The sequence below is a fragment of the Haemaphysalis longicornis genome, unplaced genomic scaffold, assembly GCF_048455015.1.
Source record: "Haemaphysalis longicornis isolate Haplotype H1 unplaced genomic scaffold, Haemaphysalis longicornis Haplotype H1 scaffold_9, whole genome shotgun sequence".
Classification (NCBI taxonomy): Eukaryota; Metazoa; Arthropoda; class Arachnida; order Ixodida; family Ixodidae; genus Haemaphysalis; species Haemaphysalis longicornis.
Window position 1 is genome coordinate 67,698,218 of NW_027526460.1, and position 19,209 is coordinate 67,717,426.

A 19,209-nucleotide genomic window follows, 5' to 3' on the forward strand; every position below is an offset into this window, starting at 1 on the left:
GCCACCGGTGTGGACCCGGACGCGGAATTCCCTCTGGCGCTAGTAAAAACGAGATCACTCAACATAACGGCAACACAATGGAACCACACGGAACCGCCATGATGCTTCGCATCCTCATCAGGGTTCCCCACGGGAAGATGGTGTAATTTTTTTTTAAATTCAAGCCTCCATTCAGGTGCGTCTTATGCCAAAGTAATGAATCGTTCTCTCAGGAAGTGTTCCCCCATCTTGGTTCCCCAATAAGTTTCCAGATAAAAGAACGCCTTATTCCTTTATTTCGAGTGTTATGTTTTTGACACGAGTTTTCCCCTAATGCGATATGCTTTGTTTGAAATCCCTAAGTTTCACCTTTATTGCCCTTCGTTCCACTGCTTGTCTTTCTGTGAGGTTTCTTTCGAGGTGATTTTGAAGTACCCAGTTTTGGCTTCATTGTCACCACCGGCACTAAGCGTTCGTTGCAATGCATTTATTCTTAAGAGAGAGTTCTGCTATTGTTGGTATTAACTTACCACTCCTCGTTTGCCACTAATCCCACATTTACGCACCGAACTTTTTCTCGGGGTTTCAATGAGCTTTAAAATTTGCTATAAGAAAGGCATTTAAAAAAATTAAGTGACATTGTGCATTGACTGGGCGAATGGTAATGCAACAGCCATAAATGTTGAAGATTGGATAAAATATTTTCCTGTACATATTATCGGTCGACGTATTTTCGGAGTGTACCTAATGACTTTTTCTTCGTCTGTGTTATCCAGCTTGTTGAGGAACACAGTATCGTCCGAGCACCTGCACTGGTTAAAAGCTTCATTTACTCAAAATTTTGACTTCCCGCAATAAAGCATGCAAAATAACAGCCTTAAAATGCATTTGAACACCGTTAACAGGTACGGTCACGTACCTTTATATCGTTTGTCATACTAATGGCTCAGTTTTATTTTGAGGGGTAATCCGCATCGTGCAGTTCTCTGATATTTCCTGCAAAAGTATTTTGAAGTTGTGCTCTTTTTGTTCCTTTTTTTATATTCGGTGCAGTTCTTTATTACCTGAGAAGTGGCATCAGAGTTAGCCATGTTTTGTAAGCGTTGCTAAATCCAGGGCATTAGAAATGCCCTGGATTAGAAAGGCAGTGTATCGGAAATGCAACGTGGCGCTAATATGTTTTTTGCTGTGTTAGGCAACTTGGTTTCACGAATTATAGAAGATGAGTCTGCAAATTTTGCAATTGTGACACCTTCGCTACACGTATTCGTCAATCTTACCTTCCCAATCACACATTTCTGTTTTCAATGAGAACAGGATGTTCGATACCCTTGGGCCTAATATTTTACATGATTTAATGCGAAAGCATTGAAGGCTTCGTTTTGGAAAAATGCCGTGGTGGCGTAAGCGTGATGCAGACATGGTCCTACAGATGGCATAAAGCGCACACAGAATAAAACCAAAATACGCGAAATCTAGTCACGTTGACGGCCATATTTCGTCTCGGGTTGTGAAAAATAACGACTCCTGTACGTATTAAGTGCACAGTCGCCATTGTTTGCATTGAGTTAACATGAACGTGGACCTTGGAAATGTGTTGCGACCTTCGAGTGAAAAGTTACAGGAGTAAAATATTATACTCACACCTCCAGAAGACATCACAGATATAGCAAAAAGTGTCTATGTTAATGGCGATGACGTAGTCCTTACAAATGCAGAAACACAAAAGGAAAGACAACAGTTTTCTCCGCGGGTATGCGCCGAAACCCCACGAGGAGAAAAAGATACAAAACAGCAGTCGGAAGGAAAGGAATACGGCTACGGTGGAAATATTGAAAGGACAATATCGCTGCACTTTAGGCCTATAGGGTCACTTTATCATGCAAATAAAAAAGTTGCAAATTATGCTCACACCAACAGCCAATATGTTGGGCGAACTTGGGAATATTGGTCAAGGCTAGTAGTCCGAGTAACCACGACGAGCAAACGACGCGAATTTACATCGATAATAACGATGGTAACAACCCGTCGCAATCGCAGCACTAGAAACCTACGCGAGAAATTTCAGCTGTGCAATTACAAAAGCAACAGAGTGGATTTATGCCAATGCCGCACACGTAATGCTAATACAGTATTGGCCAAGTCTCGCCGTGTCAGAGGTGAGGGAAAAGCACCGCAACTAAAAATTTATGATATTCACAAAGGTAGTTAGCGGACAAAATCGCACCACCAACTAACGTACTGTATGTCCGCACTCTCATTACTGCAATGGACCTTCAAGCATTTACGTAGCCGAACCTGCGATACGTGGTCTGCCATAGAAATACACTTCGCAAACATGTTCAATTAACAAGAAACTGCGCTCGTCAAGACGCAAGCCATCACTCTGTCCAGAACCTCCACCTGCTGACACCACCGCAGCTGTGCGGACGCCAAGATTACAAACCACACATGTATGCCCTAAGTGACAAAGGCGCTCTCACAAAGAAAAATTGCACAACCATGACACACCAGTAATTCGATTAGGATGATCTCATAGCCTGGTGTAAAATGTAGTGCTTTCATAGCAACGCACGTAACAAGTAATTGACAACCTAGTTTTGCAGACGCAAATATTATTAAACTTTATCGTAAAAATCGAACAGGGGCACTCAGCAAACACACATTCATAGGCCGGTATTAACAGTTCTATATTCATGTGTTTAAAAATACGCCTCCTGGCTTTTTTGTATTGTTTGTAGTTTTATGCACTCTGTGTTCTTTACGTCCTTGTGATGTAAAGTGTCGCATTTAGGTTGTAAGTGCCTAAGTGTCACTTCAAAAGAAGAAGCAATTCTCCAGATTAAATAGGAACTTATGTACAATGTCGCTAATTATCCATGTATGCAATCCCACTGAGAGCTGGCTTTCCTGCTATTGCTTGTCTCATCCTACCGAATTTATGAGCTAACCTTATTGTGCACCTGATGATGCTCCGATCACTCATCTCGAGTTCAGCTAGAACCTTCATTATACATAAACTTGCCCTGATACTAAGTTGAGAAAGCGTTTGGTTTTACCAAGGATGGTATTTTTTTGCGTGTTTTGCCAATCTTCATTTATTATACTGAGGTCCCAGATGTGAGTTTGTTTGTTTATTCATCTATTGAAATATATTTTTATTTTTTTTAATTATTTATTTATCAGAGTACCCCCATCGCTAGTTTCGCATTTCAGTTGGGGGTAGAAGTACATGCATCAGTGACAAATCAATCCAGTTTAGGACAGCTACAGTTCAGGACAAATAGCAGACGCAAACCTATAAAAAGAACGGTTATTGTATACGTGGCAACAACAACAAATAAAAGCAAAGCAAAATCATACACATGCGAAGGGAAACAATGCGGTTCAGTCAAAGCAAAGAGCAAAAAAAGGAAAGGAACTACAAATGCAATGACACGGCTGAAGCAAAAGCGTCACTTGAAGATAGCGACACGAAATCATCAGGCAACCTGTTGCAATCACTGATCTTCTAAGAAAAAAAGTCATCTTAAGAAATTCAGCTCTATGTCAATACTCTAAGTGGATGGTTGCGCCTTGAAGAACTGTACTCAGGTGCTTTTTTTAGCTATCACAATTGAGGCACCGCTTTACAATCATACATATAATGCAACAAGTTTAGTCTGAATGTTCTTCTATGATTTTCAAATGTATTTCAGCCAAAGGTTTTCTTTCTTAGGATGCGCTAGTAAACCGAGGATAATTTTGAACCACAGAACGTGCTGCAAAGCTTTGTACTCTTTTTAGTTTTATTAGTTTTCCTATATCTGCCCCCGGGAATCCAGAGATTTCAAGGAGGCAACAAGCCACCCTTGGAATTTTAGAGTTTCATTTTGTCAACAATGATGTTAGGCATTTTCCCCTCCTAGACTTTGTTTTTGGACGTATGCCCTCTTAGAAAATGTTCTGCAGGTGCCAATGTGTGTGACATTCTAGGGGTTCTAGATGGCACAAACATATTCCAGCATTCGGCTTATGTTACTTTTGTGAAGTAAGTTCCTTATGTTTAAAGAAAAGCACTTCGCATTTCTGTGTAACCTCCAAAGGAGACTACCCGCCTTTGCAATTGTATTGTCAACATAACCGTGCCAGCATAGTTGAGAGGTAAGTACACACCAATGTTATTTATATTCACGCAAGGGTGCATGATTTGTCCTGTTCATGCAATGCGTGTATAGGATGAGTGACCTTTGTGTATTGAAGACCATCTGAGAAGATTTATCATGATTTATACCCCTGCACCATTTTTCACACCACTGTCGAACCTTGACTAAATGGTTTGTAGTTCATTATAGTCACCGGGACCTTTTATAACACCATTCAAAACCTATTCATCCGTAAACAATCGGATACAGATGATATGCCAACGGGAATATCATTCATGTAGAATGGAAACATTAGCTGTTGGACGTCTGGGTCCTCCAGCTGCGGTGCGATGCTCACAAAGCGGAGGGTAACGTCCTGATAGGATGAGGGTTTAATGTAATCTGCTAGAAAGTGGGCGTGAGCCGGTGAAGCCATGTGAGCATGCGACAGCTCCAGAGGAACGTAATAAATATGATTGGCATTGTCTGCTACAAGGGGTGACATAGAGGAAGTCTCCCTTGCCGACAGTCTCCCCTGCCGACAGATGACGCTAAGTGGCTTCCAAAAGGTGAGGAAAGCTTGATGTGGTGTCGCAGGGTAAACATAAAGAGGCGGTCTTGAGGACTTCGTTCCGTTCACCTATCGACACCCTGATTGGTGCCAAGGCCCACAGTCATCTTGGACGACGTGTTTAGCCGAGTGGAATGGTACTGCCCGCCTTCAATCAGTGTCCTTTTTGCTTGGCCGTATGTGAGAATTCTTGCATCAGTCATCCGCCGTCCAGAGAGCGCTTTCTCCACCATGGGTGTTTCACCGCCTAGCCTGTTGAATCGTACAATTTGGCCACACTGTTTGCACGCCAGAGCCGATTTGTGAGGGTATGAGCAGAAACTGTTTTTAACTAGGGAATGTTGCCTTTGAACGGAAAACTGTTCTTGCAGGTGTCGGACCCGTGATGAGGGCGTGCTTTTGCTGCCATTGCTTTGTGTTTCCCTCCATGGAAGAATTGGCATCTTGACCTCTGTTTTGTTCCTTCTCTGAAACGCGTTAATGCCCCCTTGACCGCTCACTTTGTGCTTGGAATGGCGATGGGTGTGGTAAATCTCTCACCTGAACATTACTTATATAATCATCACTATGACAAAATCACCATCACAAGTCCCTTGGTTGTTGAGTCACGATCTGGTAAGTGACGCAGGCAAGCGTGTGATTTGCTGTTTATTGAGAGAAGCGTTCTGTGGGCTTACAACATTGACGTTGGCGCTCGGAACAGATTGAGCGATGAAAATAGAAGAAATGGGGAGTCGGTAGCTACAGAAACTTGCAAGGGAGAGTGTAGAGTGTAACCAAGTGTGTCGCCAAGAGAGGCGTAGGCACCAACCCCGCCTATTACTATGGCACCACTGAAGAGCAAGGTGAGCTGAAGGGCAAGGGACCGAAGTGGGACACCACTGAATGGCAAGGTGAGCTCCGTGTAGTTTTCCGCCGTGAATGTCGTTTGCGTCCGGTGTATGTGTCAAACCCAGTGATATATAATCAGCATCGCTTGTAATCTGCCTCCATAGAATGACTTGGCTCACCATTTTTTGAGGTTGTTTTTTTACAGTTTTTTGTCCGCACTATTCCGGAATCAGAGTCACTTTATATTTATAAACAATATAAGTGTTTATTTTTACCTCTTATTTTGCTTTTGCTGACATCCATAATCGGATCGGAAGTGCCATCACCTGATAAGACCGCGAACAAAACCTCGTGTTCACTGCAAAAAAGGACCGGAAATTATTTGCATAAATATTGGTTATTAAAATAACAATGCTCACAATTTATTGTTACAGTATATCACATAAGCATTCTTTCTTGAGCAATTGCAACAAGGAAGTGAAATTGCAACATCAAATAGGAATAGCCACCTTTCCTGTTTTTTTTAGTATTGCTAAAAAAGTATTTGCACAACTGGTCATTCCTAAATGTTTTGAGCTAAAATGGGAGTGGAAAGCCTTCTGGATGTTTTGTGTACTAGCGGCGCAGGAAGCCGTAAGCGCTTGTATAATGTTTTACACTTCGCAATGTTTTAGTGTTACCGCAATTATTTAAATCATAGATTGCGTAGAAATATATTTATTAGGTTTCCTCTTGAGAGGAAGGTTTGTTAGATTTTTAATTTTCACAGAAAGTACGTGAGGTAACTAACTTCCCTGTTACTTTTTAAATCAATGGACATCATTTATTTCTATAGAGCTGACAGTAAATTCTGTTCATTGTCCTAACTCTTAAGTACCAGTAAACAAAAAGTAGGTGCTAAGTTGAGGTCGTGCCTGTTTCAAAAATATACCACAGTAAATACAACATTGTTACCACGCTCTTGAAATTGACTGTTCAAGCCATCGATGGGCTTATTTGGGAAGAACTGTGCCGTAATGCTAAATTTTGTCTTGACTCAATCATAAAAATTTAAATCGTATTTGTTAACAAAGAGACAATTGACACGTCAACCTTTCTCTTATGAAACCTGAGTCAAAGTCGAAGTCCAAATTCCAAACTCCTTCGGCCGTGTAGGAATGGCGCAAACGGATAGACGTCTGCGTTATAACGCGAGGTGGCCAGGTTCTATTCCGACCGCAGGAAGCGTTTTTGGATGCTTGATGTGCCTTCGCTTATCATCATCGTTTTCTGAAGCCCATTGTTTAAACGTGGTGTTGCTACACAGCTACGTCGCGCGACACAAACGCCATCAGTGAGGGATATAAAGCTTCACTTTAAAAATTCATCAGGCACTAAAGTCTGACAAGCTTCCACTGTGTTACATGTAACCAACTAGGAGAATGTTTTTCCCTATGACATCCTTTCAGATGACTAGGTTTTAGGATATTTAAAGATTGTGAAGTTTTAGATTGTCTTATAAGATTGCATGCCATATTGTCATGTTATCCCGAATCGAATTTTGCACTAGTGACCTTTTTCTCTTTAAGATCTGCCTGTTTTACGCACCGGCCTTTTCTTGCTTTTATTTCATGCACTTTAAAAATTATGATTGTATATATGTACGGCACCTGTGATGTCCCCTCGGGACCTTGAAATTATTAAACAACAATAAACACTTATTACCAGACTCTAAGTCGAAGGTTTAGCTTTTATAGGGCTTTTTCCTGCTTCGTCGTTTTTGCGTATTTATTCTTTTGAATCGTCGTTGACGCAAATTACTCTGACGAGCAGACGGTACGACACTCAGGCGGCAGCTTCCCCACGGTCGCAGCGAACGCACACCCGTTCAACTGCCATGCTGCCTCCATTCAACGACACGGCTGAGAGATCAGGCTAATCCTTGTTCGATTCTGCCTGAGAGAAGGGTCTGCTATGCGGATAGAGGACATGGCTGGTGCTCTGGCGACTTGAATTGAAACGCTATTAGTCTCAAATTTCATTCTTTTACAGTGGCAGCCATGTTGGTACAATTTCTTTTGATTTCGACGACGACTACGACTGCGGCCACTTTCTCGTTTGATGAGGCCGTGAAAGTTTTACTTTAAAAACCAAAAATATGGCACGAATGACCACTTAGTAGTCTTGTAACGCTATTGTCCTTCCTGGGAGTCATAACCGTGCCGCTGTAAGTTGCGGAAGTCATTTCAATGGCTTAGCTCCGTCTATTGTAGCATTATCAAACCTTAGCGAATAAAAACTGATAATCCTCGCGAAAGGGATATCAGAATTGAATGTTTACTCATTTCTAATTTCGAAAAATCAAATTAAATTATCACCAGTCTGCAGTTGTCGTAACGTGTGTGCGGTGACGAAAAAATATCGCGAAGACACTGTAGTAATGCTAGCTGCAATGGATTATATATGCCGAAGATATACACAGAACGATTCATGGGATACTTGCTCGCACATGAGGTTAACGTCAACCGTTTGTGGACAATCGTTACTACTGGCCTCCTAGGTCGTCGCATACTTCGTTTTCAAAACAAGACCCCGGTTACTGGCTTTCTAGCCGAGATGAGCAAAGCAGAGAAGGTGGGTGAGAGTGACGCCGAACGGTGTCTACGAGGTGCAGTCTGGAGCGGCAACAACCAGCATTGAATATCTTTCTCACCATCGTCATATTGTACACTACCATAGATATGCATCAAGCTGTCAGAATTCGCCAAGCAACAAGATAAAAGTAGGCCAGCGAAAAAAGGCGGATATGAAATAATCTAAGCGGCACGCGCTGGGTGTCCACCACTGTTGCCCCCGTCTTGAGCAAAACATGACCAAAACATTTATTTCACGCGGGCTATAATTTACACTGCAAGATATACAACTATGAACCGTCAAGTAGGCTAAAAAGGTCTGACAAAACTTTCTAACTTATTGTATTGTGTTGGGCACTCTCATGCTGATAGCCATTGCTTGCTTTCGGGTTGGGGGAAGTAGTGTAGCGGATGCCAACCATCACAGTGGGACATGGTGTTCGCGAGCCTAGCCGTCGCAGTGAAGAGCCGTGGATGCGGGCCCGTTAGTGCGTCGGTCAGTTACCGTCGGTTCGACTACCGAGCGTCCAAGCAGATCAGCTCAGCCCGTTTTCACTACTTGGTCCAGGGTGCGGTCTAATTTCACCGTCGGTATGCGGCCACCTGGAATCTTCGTTGGAGTATTTTTTCATTGTCGTAGGCATCCCCAGCACAGACTATCATTTCCCGGAAGGTTCTTGTTTCATACGCGTGGTCCGAACCTCTCCCTGGTCTATTTTGTTTTCTTGTATTAGATCTCTTGGTCTTCGCGTGACCATTCTCGCAGATTGACCGTTTTTGATGATAACGGTTGTTTTCTTGGGTTCATAGCCTTAAGCTCGTAACCTCTCCTAAGGAGTTTGCTCACGACCGCCTGCTTCGCTTCGATGCGCTTTAAAACAGCTGATTTCTTCCCCTGAGTTTCGGCTGCATTTTGCAATTATTTATATTTCACTTACAAATTGTAGCATCTTAGCATGAGGGCCACTTAGTGCCACGTAACAAAGTGGAACGTCAGCCCGAGACAGCCTGGCTCACTTCGATGCGACCCCTAAACAGCTAAACTGCTCATCTTATTTCCTCATGCATTGCGCAATTATTTTTATTCTAATCACAGATTGTATCAGCTTAGCCGGCAGGCCCGGCAGGCTATGTCGTGTCACATAACACAATGACACGCTTCTCCGAGAATGAAACAAACTAATTAAACATCCAAGAGCCGCCTCCTTAAATTGGCTTCTCCATCATTCAAAGAGATTATAGAACCCTTAGAACTAAACGCATTCCGACCTCCGAACGCCACTTCTCCATCAGCTTATTCAAGTACTTGAAACCGTACGTAGTCACATCAAACGTGAGAAACGCGCTTGAAAAGATAATTGTGAGAACACGCCCACCTTTCTCACCCCTAGGCGCATCAACTTCGCTAGATTCGACTGCAAGTTGGCACTCGCTATTTCTACCCCTTGAGCAATACAAAGGAACCCCTGAGAAGAATGCCACCTCCGCTTCTGCAAAGTTTATGACTGTTTCAATGTGCAACCGTACAGTATGGAACAGCACTAAATTCGAACTTCCGGAGTTGTCGACTCCAACCCACCAGGGTATTGTTTGGCAATTGTGGAAACCCGCCATACCGACTTCCTGCACGGTCAGCGCTTCGTGCCTATCGCGACCCTGCAACAACGGCGCGGCGTGTGCAATCGCGTGGCACCACGTCGGCGTACCTGTTAGTGGTGAGCTCGATAGTGGCTTCGCGGCGGCGAGGACTTCTACTGCGGCGCTCGGCGGCGCCGGCCGGCCGTGCAGAGCAGGGACATCACAGCGGGCAGCGGCGGAGTGATGTGGGACTTCTCCTCCGTTGTACATCGACTATCGTCCAGCGGTAGCGGCGGTTTCAAACGACTCCTGCTGTTCGAGCAACGTGGGAATAAACCCCCCTTGGAGGCTGGCATCGTTGCCTTTGTATCTTGCCTGCCTCTCACGCTGGCGCCATCTGCACAGCAGCTGCGTGCGGAGGATCGTCCGACTCAGACCATCAGACATCCGACTCAGGCGATTACGGGCATCTTGGAGAACGCCAGCAACGCCAGCGAGGGGAGGGACCTGAGGTAGCTCGGCGGCATCGACGCTTCTTGAGGCGGTAGTCACTAAGGCCTACTTTCAACATGGCGGTGTATCGGCTCCCTCGCCGAGCCCTACCCGCGCAGATGCACAAGGGGCACCGATGAATTGTCCCCCAAGCACATTATGGTGCGGCCAACTCTGTCTACAAGGACGCAGCGGTTGGGAGTACGCTAACCCGCACCATAAACCTGTCACTTGAGCACTTCGACTTCGAGGGGCACCGGTCGCCGATGTGACGTTGACAAAAAGCGAGGGGAGGTTGAAGGGTAGCCTTTTCCTTTTCCTGCGGGTGGTGCGATGGGAGACGAAGTAGTTTCCAGGCGATTGGGGGCGCGCGTGTTCTTCTGGGAAAGATCGAGAAGGGTCCACTCGAGATTGCATTGAGGCAGTAAGCGTGGCTCAGCAGGTGGTCGTATTGTCATGAGGCGATCGGCAGTGTTAGTAAGAGACGGAACTTAGGCGACTACCACTGGTGAACCGCGCACATCAGACGCTTTTAACGTTGTGGGCCATGGCGTAACGGTAGTCGGTATGCTGCAATCGGTGAAGTGGGTACAGGTTAGCGTGACCGTGGTACTGCGTGTGTGTGTGCCCGCGCGCCCAAAGGCCGCTCAGATTTCGGTGGGCGCTGAGTCTCGTGGAGCTAGCTTGTAATCCTGCAACCCAGGGTATTTGAGGGTATGTGTGTGAGCGGGAGCCCGCAACGCGCTCTGGTTGCAACGGGTGATTATTATAGTGCAGCTGGTTTTGCTGCGACCCAGGGTATTTGAGAATGTGTGTGTGTGCGCGCCTGTACGCCGCTTGTATGGCGGTTCGCGTTGTCAGCTGATATCGCGGCAAGTCAGTTGTACGAGCTCTCCCTGCTTGATGCTAACGCAGCTTTTCCCAGTAAAGCATCCAGGCAAAGAAACCTTGAACGGGTATTTCGAAGCTACCTCACGTGTTGTCAGACAAGCCGCTTCAAAGTAGGCCTTCCTGCCAGTGACAAGAGTGGGCGGAAATTCCCTGCTCTTTGCTTAAAAAGTGTAAACCACTCGCATCTGATCGTGAAAGCGGAGCCCTCCGCACACGGACGGCTCCAGAAGTAACGAAAGCTGCCAGTCCTCACCACCGCTGACCAGCTGAACCACCCGGCGTGGCCGGCAAGTGGAGGCAGCACCAAGCGCAGCGTGTCGAGCAGCACCCAGCTCCTACCGTACCCACCGGGCGACCGCCCTGCGGGGAAACGCACTCATCCGTTCGCGAGGACCAGCCGCCGAAGCATCAACGGGACTAAGGCGGTCGAGGTACCCACCATATGGGAGAACGCCTCGCGGTGGGAGGGGGTCGCATGGGCAAGCGACCTCCGCTTTCTTCGACAGCGCCTGTCGGTTTGTCCTGGACCTGCCAACCTGCTGCGCCAAACAGTGAGAGGCTCGAGCCTGTGCAACGCATTTGTGGGCTTATCAGGAGACTACTGAAATTCGAACCGCAGCGATGGCTCAGAGGTACTGCACTCGCCTCGTATGCGGAAGCTACTGGGTTCACATCGTGGTACCGCCGGGCACCCCCCGGATTCTTTAATAGGTACAGGCGTCCCCGGTCGAGTGCGGAGACTTGAAAAGGGAATCTACGCCTGGAAAGCGGCCTTTACCCTATCGAGGGGCCCCTGACCCTTGTCCATCTGGCGGGGCCCACAGCCACCATGCCGCGGCGCCCCATAGCCGGGGGTGAAAGAGTCTGGCGGCATGTCCTGCCACAGGCGGTTTCGAGTTGAGCGTTCATCGCGGCTGTGGAAGGCACCATGTGAGTTCGTGTGCCTTGGTGGCGCCGGGCACCTACCGGTAAAATAGGTACAAGCGACTCCCCGGCCTGGCGCTCGGCACTTGTGTGGGTCCACAACGCTTGGGAAGTTCACCCGGCTTGCACGTGAAGTCGCCCCTATGGAAAGGGGCAGCTGCAAAAACGCAGGAACTTTTTTTTCTAACGCAGTTATTATCAGGATATCTTCGCGGATACGGTATCTTACGGTGAACATTTGGCGTGAGCTGGCATGGGGGTGACGTTTATTGAAGTGTTTTGTAGTTTGAGGTTTGGTAATGACTCTTGTGCAGTGCGGCGCGATTCGAATGCGACTGACGTCAATTATTTAAGGAGGAGTGTCGTAATTGTGAAAACCCGCGATATCGACTCGGTACGCGGCCAGTACAGTACTCTGATACCCGCGTGGCCCTTCACGATGGTGCCGCTTGCGCAGTAGCGTAGCAACTATGGCTGGGTTCCCTTGCACCCTGGGAGTTGGCGCCACCACCGCTTCGGCGCTGTTGGAAGTAGGGAGCTCGAGAGTGGCTTCGGCGGCGGTGTGGACATCTGGTGCAGCGCTCGGCGGTGGCGGCCGCCCGCTCCGATCGGGGCATCACGGCTTGCAGCAAGTGAACGACCTTGGACTTCCCTCCACCCATGACGGACAATCGTCCGCCGGTATTTGTGGAGTCGAACTACTGCGGCCGCTCTAGCAACGCAGGAGCTATCAACTATTTAGAAGGTGGAAATGCTAGGGTGGATATGCGAATAAAAACTTCTTGGAGGCTGGTGGCGGTTGCCTTTGTCTCTTGCTTGCCTCTCACGCTGGCGCCGTCTGCACGGCCACGGCGTGTGGTAGATCGGCCGAGTTAGACCTTCCCAAAACTGATGAAGGTAAAGCACATCCAATCTACCTGTGTTATCCTGGATGAAATACGTGGCAGCACGGTTATATTACACACACAAACCCATCAATCATGCGAGTAACTCGTAATGGTTCTAAAGTGAAATGGACTCTCATCACTCGTTATGCCGCCGTACTAAACGGTCTTATTTTGCTACCTAACCTCTCATACTCTGTGAGTACTTGCGAAGTAGTTCCGGTTCTCACACGCCTCTCTACTGGCAGAAAAATAGCTCTCCCCGCAGCCTACTACAAATATATTGCAAGTGCCTCACGTTTACCCGATTTTACCTGTGTCCAGATTCACATCGTTATATGCTGAAATTGAAATTGAAATTTATTCCGCAGCAACAAAATGTTACGAGGAGGACAGGTAAAAGCTGTGGAAACAGCTTGAGAGGCTCTGTCACCCCCGAACACGGGGTGGCATACAAAGCATGCGGCTAAGCGATAAGAGCCGTCATTAGGAAACACATTGAGGTTTTGAATTTTCATTCGAACACAAAAAATAACATACAAGCACAAGTCCCTACACCACATCATTGTACAAACATTAGGCGGAGTTATTTTACTGGTATACAGGATACGTGTATGTTTGCTGACGTTACCCAACACGCATCCACCGCAAGGAACCACCTCAACTTTCACTTCGGCTACGAATGTTCCTGAAGCAGGCAATACCGAAGACGGTTGGACATTTGTTTCCCGATCTCGTCGAGCGCGACCACGCCTTACCACGGCAGCGCATGATCGAATCGCTAAGGAGAAGTTCACGGTGCTGCTGCGCCCAAAGAACAATGTTTCCGTCGGCGCCATTCCCCGCAAAGGGCTTGCTGCAGTTCTTGCTAGCTATGCCCCGCATGCATCATTGAACGGACTGACGTCTACTTATGTCAACCACCGCAGCAATTCCGTCACGATAACGTTCTACAACAAGACCCAGGCACTAGCATTCTGTGCGCAAAACAAATGCAAGATTAATGGTGAAATTTTAGAATATGAGGCGCACCTCATGCACCCCAAAGGGACGTCTAGGGGTCTGATCCAAGTCGACCCGGGCGACTCCGACGAGGACCTCCGAAGCCAGACAACATGTGAGTCGGCCGTCATACTAGATATTCGTCGCCTTGGGAAGACTAATTATGCCCTCGTGACGTTTGACACGACCGCGCCTCCTCGAACCGTCCGCAACTACCTCGAGTTGTGTAAAGTGAAACCTTATGTCCCTCGCACACTGGTTTGTTATCGTTGCCACCGGGATGGCCACCTGCAGAAACATTGCCCCAATCCTGCTGTATGTTCCCAATGTGGTAGACCGCATGAAGAAGACGAATGTCCTGATGGGACGCCATATTGCAACCTTTGCAAGAAGACTGGCCATACAGCGCGTGATACCAATTGTCAGTTGAAAATCAGCCGCCTAAAGATCATGCAGAAGCGAATGCACCAGCGTTCCCACAGTCCGCCCCGCCGGCACATCACTGGCTCCGAACCTTCATTCCCGCGTAGACAGTACAACATAAGCAGTACCGTGGATTTCCCGCATCTTTCCCCGACACCCCACATTTCGCCCACGACTGCGCGTTTACCATCTCGAGAGCGTTCCAGCAGCGCGTCAGTTGGAAACAAGCGGAAGAAACAACCACGAAAGGTGTCCAACAATGCTCCCTCTTCGGAGTACCTGGACTGTCTTTCTTCAAAGATCACAGCCCTACAAACTGAGCTGTCCTCACTGCAGCAAGAATACAAGAACGCCTGCGCCGCACAAGCCCGCAAGACAGCAGAACTTAAAGCACAGCAGGAGAACCACGCCACTCAGGTTCTCAGTCAAAGGAATTCTACGTGCCAGACGTCCGGCTTTCATTGCGCCTGGACCGCCACAGAGGTTGAACACCTTATAAGCAGGTTGATCTCCAAACATCTCGACATCGCGTTCTCTAAGTACTGGCCACATTTGTCTCAGTCTGCAGTTCCCACTGTGTCCAAAGCAGCACCCCAAATGACCCCGGCATTTCAGCATGATCCATCGGTACTATCCAACACAGATCATGGCAGCAAGTGCTAAAGCCCCGTTGCTGCTGCAGTGGAACTGTCGCGGGTTGCGCGCCAATGCCGCAGAGCTCAATGAACATCTGCGGGCTTTGGATCACAAGCCGTTGGTAGTCCTGCTCCAAGAGACGAAAGGAAAAGGCCCGGGCATACAAGGCTACCATTCTTATGAGGTACCCACCATTCGCTACGCATCCATTTCTGACCAAGCTACCAGCGTAGTGATCCAACAGACAGCTTTATACGTTCTGAGAGGAACCCCTCACTGCCAGGTGCCTACTGCAGGCATGTGCAACGATGTTCAGGAAGTAGTGGCTGTCCGCGTGTCCTTTGGAGGGAGGACCTTACTTGTGGCATCGACCTATGTGCGTCCTCAATTACCAGGTGCAAATTTTGACTGGATGCGGCAGTTGCGTGCTCTGTACCCCCGGGACGAAGTTGTGATTGGGGGTGATTTCAATGCCCTCAGCACGACTTGGGGATATCGCGTCACCAACATCCGCGGCCGCAACCTCGAGGAATCAGCAGAAGATGCGGACCTCATCCTTGTTAATGATCTGTCGTGCCCCACGCGGCTGGGGCAGTCGCCGAGCCAGCGGGACACCATTCCCGATTTGACCTGGGCCACTCCTTCCACGGTGTCATTATGGAAATGCGACTCTTCATCTTGGGGAAGTGACCATTTCCCCATTTGGATCACGCTTTCCGGCACCGCGCGGAAAATTAACAAGAAGGTCCGGTATGTAGACTGGCCCCGTTTCAGGGAGCTTCAATTTTTCGAAACAGAAAGACATCGCAACGCGAACTTAGACTCACTCACAATTCTGCTAAATCGCATTTTGATCGCTGCAAATGGTGCTACAACGGTCGTCGAAGTGGACCAAGACACTCCTGCTCCTGATCGACACCTGATCAATCTATGGAATGTTCGCGACGACTTGCAGGAGCGCTATCGGACCGGTGGTCGCACTTATGTTGACCTTGTGCGCCTCCGCCACCAGACAGCGAACATCAGAAAATACGCGAAGCTCCTTGCCCGCAAGCGTTGGGAAGAGCACTGCGACTCTTTTTCCTCTCACACTGGGTCCCCGAAACTGTGGAGCACCTTCCGAAGAATAGCCGGACGTACAAAGCTGCAGGGTACAGTGGATACAGTGCTACTTCGAACTGGGCAATCCCGTGAGGTCTTCGAAAGAGAGGCGGCACGTATTTTCTTTCCCCAACCCCCGTCTCAACCGCCACCTCATATCTACGCTCTGGAGCCAGTGGACGACAGCGAACAGATTGAGATGCCATTTACATCTGCTGAGCTCACGGTTGCCCTTGAGCAAATCAATGTGTCTAGCACACCAGGAAAAGACGGTGTGTCTTGGTCAATGCTTCGCAATCTGCCAGTAGCACAGAAAGAAGAGCTTCTTCAGGCACTTAACGACATATGGATCAGTGGCGTCGTCCCTCCAGCCCTCAAGCACGCTGTTGTGGTACCCATTCCCAAGGCAGGCAAGGATCCTGCAGTCCTTGCAAATTTACGTCCAATCTCGCTTACGTCTACCACCTGTAAGTTGATTGAGCGGATGGCCACGACTCGACTAAGTCATCACTTGGAAGAAGAAAACAACTACTTCCACCCGGCTCAGACAGCCTTCCGACCAAATTTAAGCACCCACGACAGTCTTTACCTTCTACGAAAGTTGGTGCGAGCAAGCCGGTATAAGCGGCCACACATTCTGGTTGCTATTGATTTGCAAAAGGCTTACGACACCGTATCACACGCAGCGGTACTCGATGCCCTAGTAGATGCTTATCCTGGTAAGCGGCTACGAAATTTTGTACGGAGTTTCCTGGCTAACCGCACATACGAGATTCGATCCGGCCGCCACGACACCATTTCCTTCACCAACTGCTGCGGGGTGCCCCAAGGGGCTGTCATCTCCCCTATTCTTTTTAATTTGGCTCTCAGGAAGTTGATTCATGGGGTGTCTGCGGTGGAAGGTGTTCATGTCACGGCCTATGCCGATGACATCACAATTTGGACTGAGGCAAGTGATCACCCCACAACCGATGCCGCGATGCGTCAATTACAGAAGGCCCTAGACACGTTCAGCGCCCTCCTAGCTCCCACTGGAATGAAAATATCGCTGGCGAAAACACACTTCCTGGCGATACGGGGCACACCTGCAGAACGCTCCCGGATTCATTTAACCATTGACGGCGTTTCGCTTCAGCCTGCTCCACAGGATTGGGTGCGTGTCCTCGGGGTGCCCGTTCACCAGAACGGTGGCGCTACAGAATGGATCAAGCAACTTCGGCCGCAGTGGCGTAGCCTCCTGCACCTCATTCGCCGCATCTCCAACACCTTTGGCGGGGCATCGCAGGACGTAGCTCGGCGTTTAGTGCAAAGTGTACTTGTGTCCAAAGCCACATATGGCGCCATGTGCTATTCCCTCACAAAACACCAGACCCACCAGCTAGAAGTCCTTTACCGGGAAGCGCTTCGAGCTATAACTGGGCTTCCACGACACACAAGGATTGAGGAGCTCTATCGGTACGCTGGTCTTCCCACTCTTGAAAGCATAATCCAATCCAGGGCAGAGGGGGCGAAAGACCGTCGCAATCTCACTCACCAGGGCCGCCGCTTACTATGCCATGCCGGTGAGGATTCCGACACGTCTGTGCCACCCATACATAAGCACATTCCACCTTGGGAGGATGAGCTCATTACTGAGCAACGGCCAGCACCCACTCCACGTCACCAAGGAACTTACCAATCGCATAGACATGTTCCTTCGGTCACCGCCCCTCCCTTGAACACAGAAGACTCATCAACACTTTTTGTCTTCGTGGCTGCTTTGTGGCGGCGCCATTTACAAACGGCGTCCCTCGCCGCCGTTGCATGTGTACCGGCCGTAGACACAACCCGCACCTTCAAGATGACTATACCACTTACCGCCACAGCGCTGGAGCTTCGTGCCATCGACGAGGGGGTCCAGCTGGCTGTACGCCTACTGGCAGCTGATCCCCAGACGTACCGAAACGTCAGCATATTTACGGACAGCGCAGAGGCTTTACGTTATCTCATTGGACCACCCAGACGGCACTCAGTCGCTCATAACATTAAACGTTCCTGTGCAACGTTGCGACTGCGCACTGGCATTACTGTGACCGTTCGCCTGACACCCGGGCACGCAAGAGCCCTCGGTAGTGAGTGGGCCCATCAGCTGGCGAGCGAGGCTTGTCGAAATTTCCGCCCGCAGCTTGACGGCTCCCTCCCTGAGGAGTTCTGCTTTGATCCCGATGGCGAACGCCGCTACCGCAAACAGCGCCGCCGACAGGAGATCCTTTCAACAGTGCCCATCAACCCGGACCCGGTGCCTCCTGGGCTTAGCCGTGCTGCACATGTCTTCCTGAACCGTGCGCGCTCCGGATACGCTTTAACAGATGACGTCGTGGCCAGGTGGAGGCACGCCTCGAATAGAACAATGAGGAGCGGCAATTCCACGGCAGCAGCTTCCGGAGACCTTTCATCTGCGGTGGCATCACCATCCGACCCTTTGCACGTCTGCTACGCATGTGGGCAGTCACTGAAGCCAACCATCCAACACCTTGTATGGGACTGCATAGGTCTCGTAGGGCCACGTGAGACACATCGGCTTGCCTGGGTACTCGCTTACGAGGACTGGATCCGTCCGAAGGGCCGCATCAAACAGACTTTATCCGCACTTTGGCGGTTCGTTCTGGACTCCTCAATGTTGGGACACTATTGAGGTCTTCATCTCCCCTCCCTTCTCTCCCCCATGTGGCCTTGAGCCATCCCTTTTAATAAATGTTCGTTGTTGTTGTTGTTGTTGCTGACGTTACTATACGGTTTAAAACTGTAGGTAATTGAAATTTGAACATATTATTGCCATAAATATTTCTGCGTTAGGCGACATGTTACTATTCAGAATGGCGTACATTATATTACGGGATGTTTTTCTTTAAATTTGCTATGCTGGTTACGGCATCATTATTTTTCAATTTTCAATGACGTGGCCCAAGAACTTGAGTTCTTGCCACGGCAAGAACTCAAAGTGCGAAACGGCACTTTTCAGGCTTCAGCGTCAACCCCGACGTACGAATGGCGTCGAGTACAAACTCGAACCTTGCAAGGTGTTCGTCGAAAGTCCGGGCGAATACCACTACGTCGTCGAGGTATACGAGACAGGTGTGCCACTTAAGGACAGCTAGCACAGTGTCCATGACTCTTTGAAA

The 19,209-nt window shown here is 48.5% G+C and overlaps 1 long non-coding RNA gene across 1 annotated transcript in view; it reads right to left on the minus strand.

Moving 5' to 3' along the window:
- LOC144153730 (uncharacterized) overlaps positions 1 to 19,209 on the minus strand; it is a 175,587-nt gene that overhangs the window by 99,988 nt on the left and 56,390 nt on the right. Inside the window, exon 3 of the long non-coding RNA XR_013319364.1 lies at positions 5,781 to 5,863. This is a non-coding gene — a long non-coding RNA (uncharacterized LOC144153730). The remainder of the gene's footprint in view (positions 1 to 5,780; positions 5,864 to 19,209) is intronic.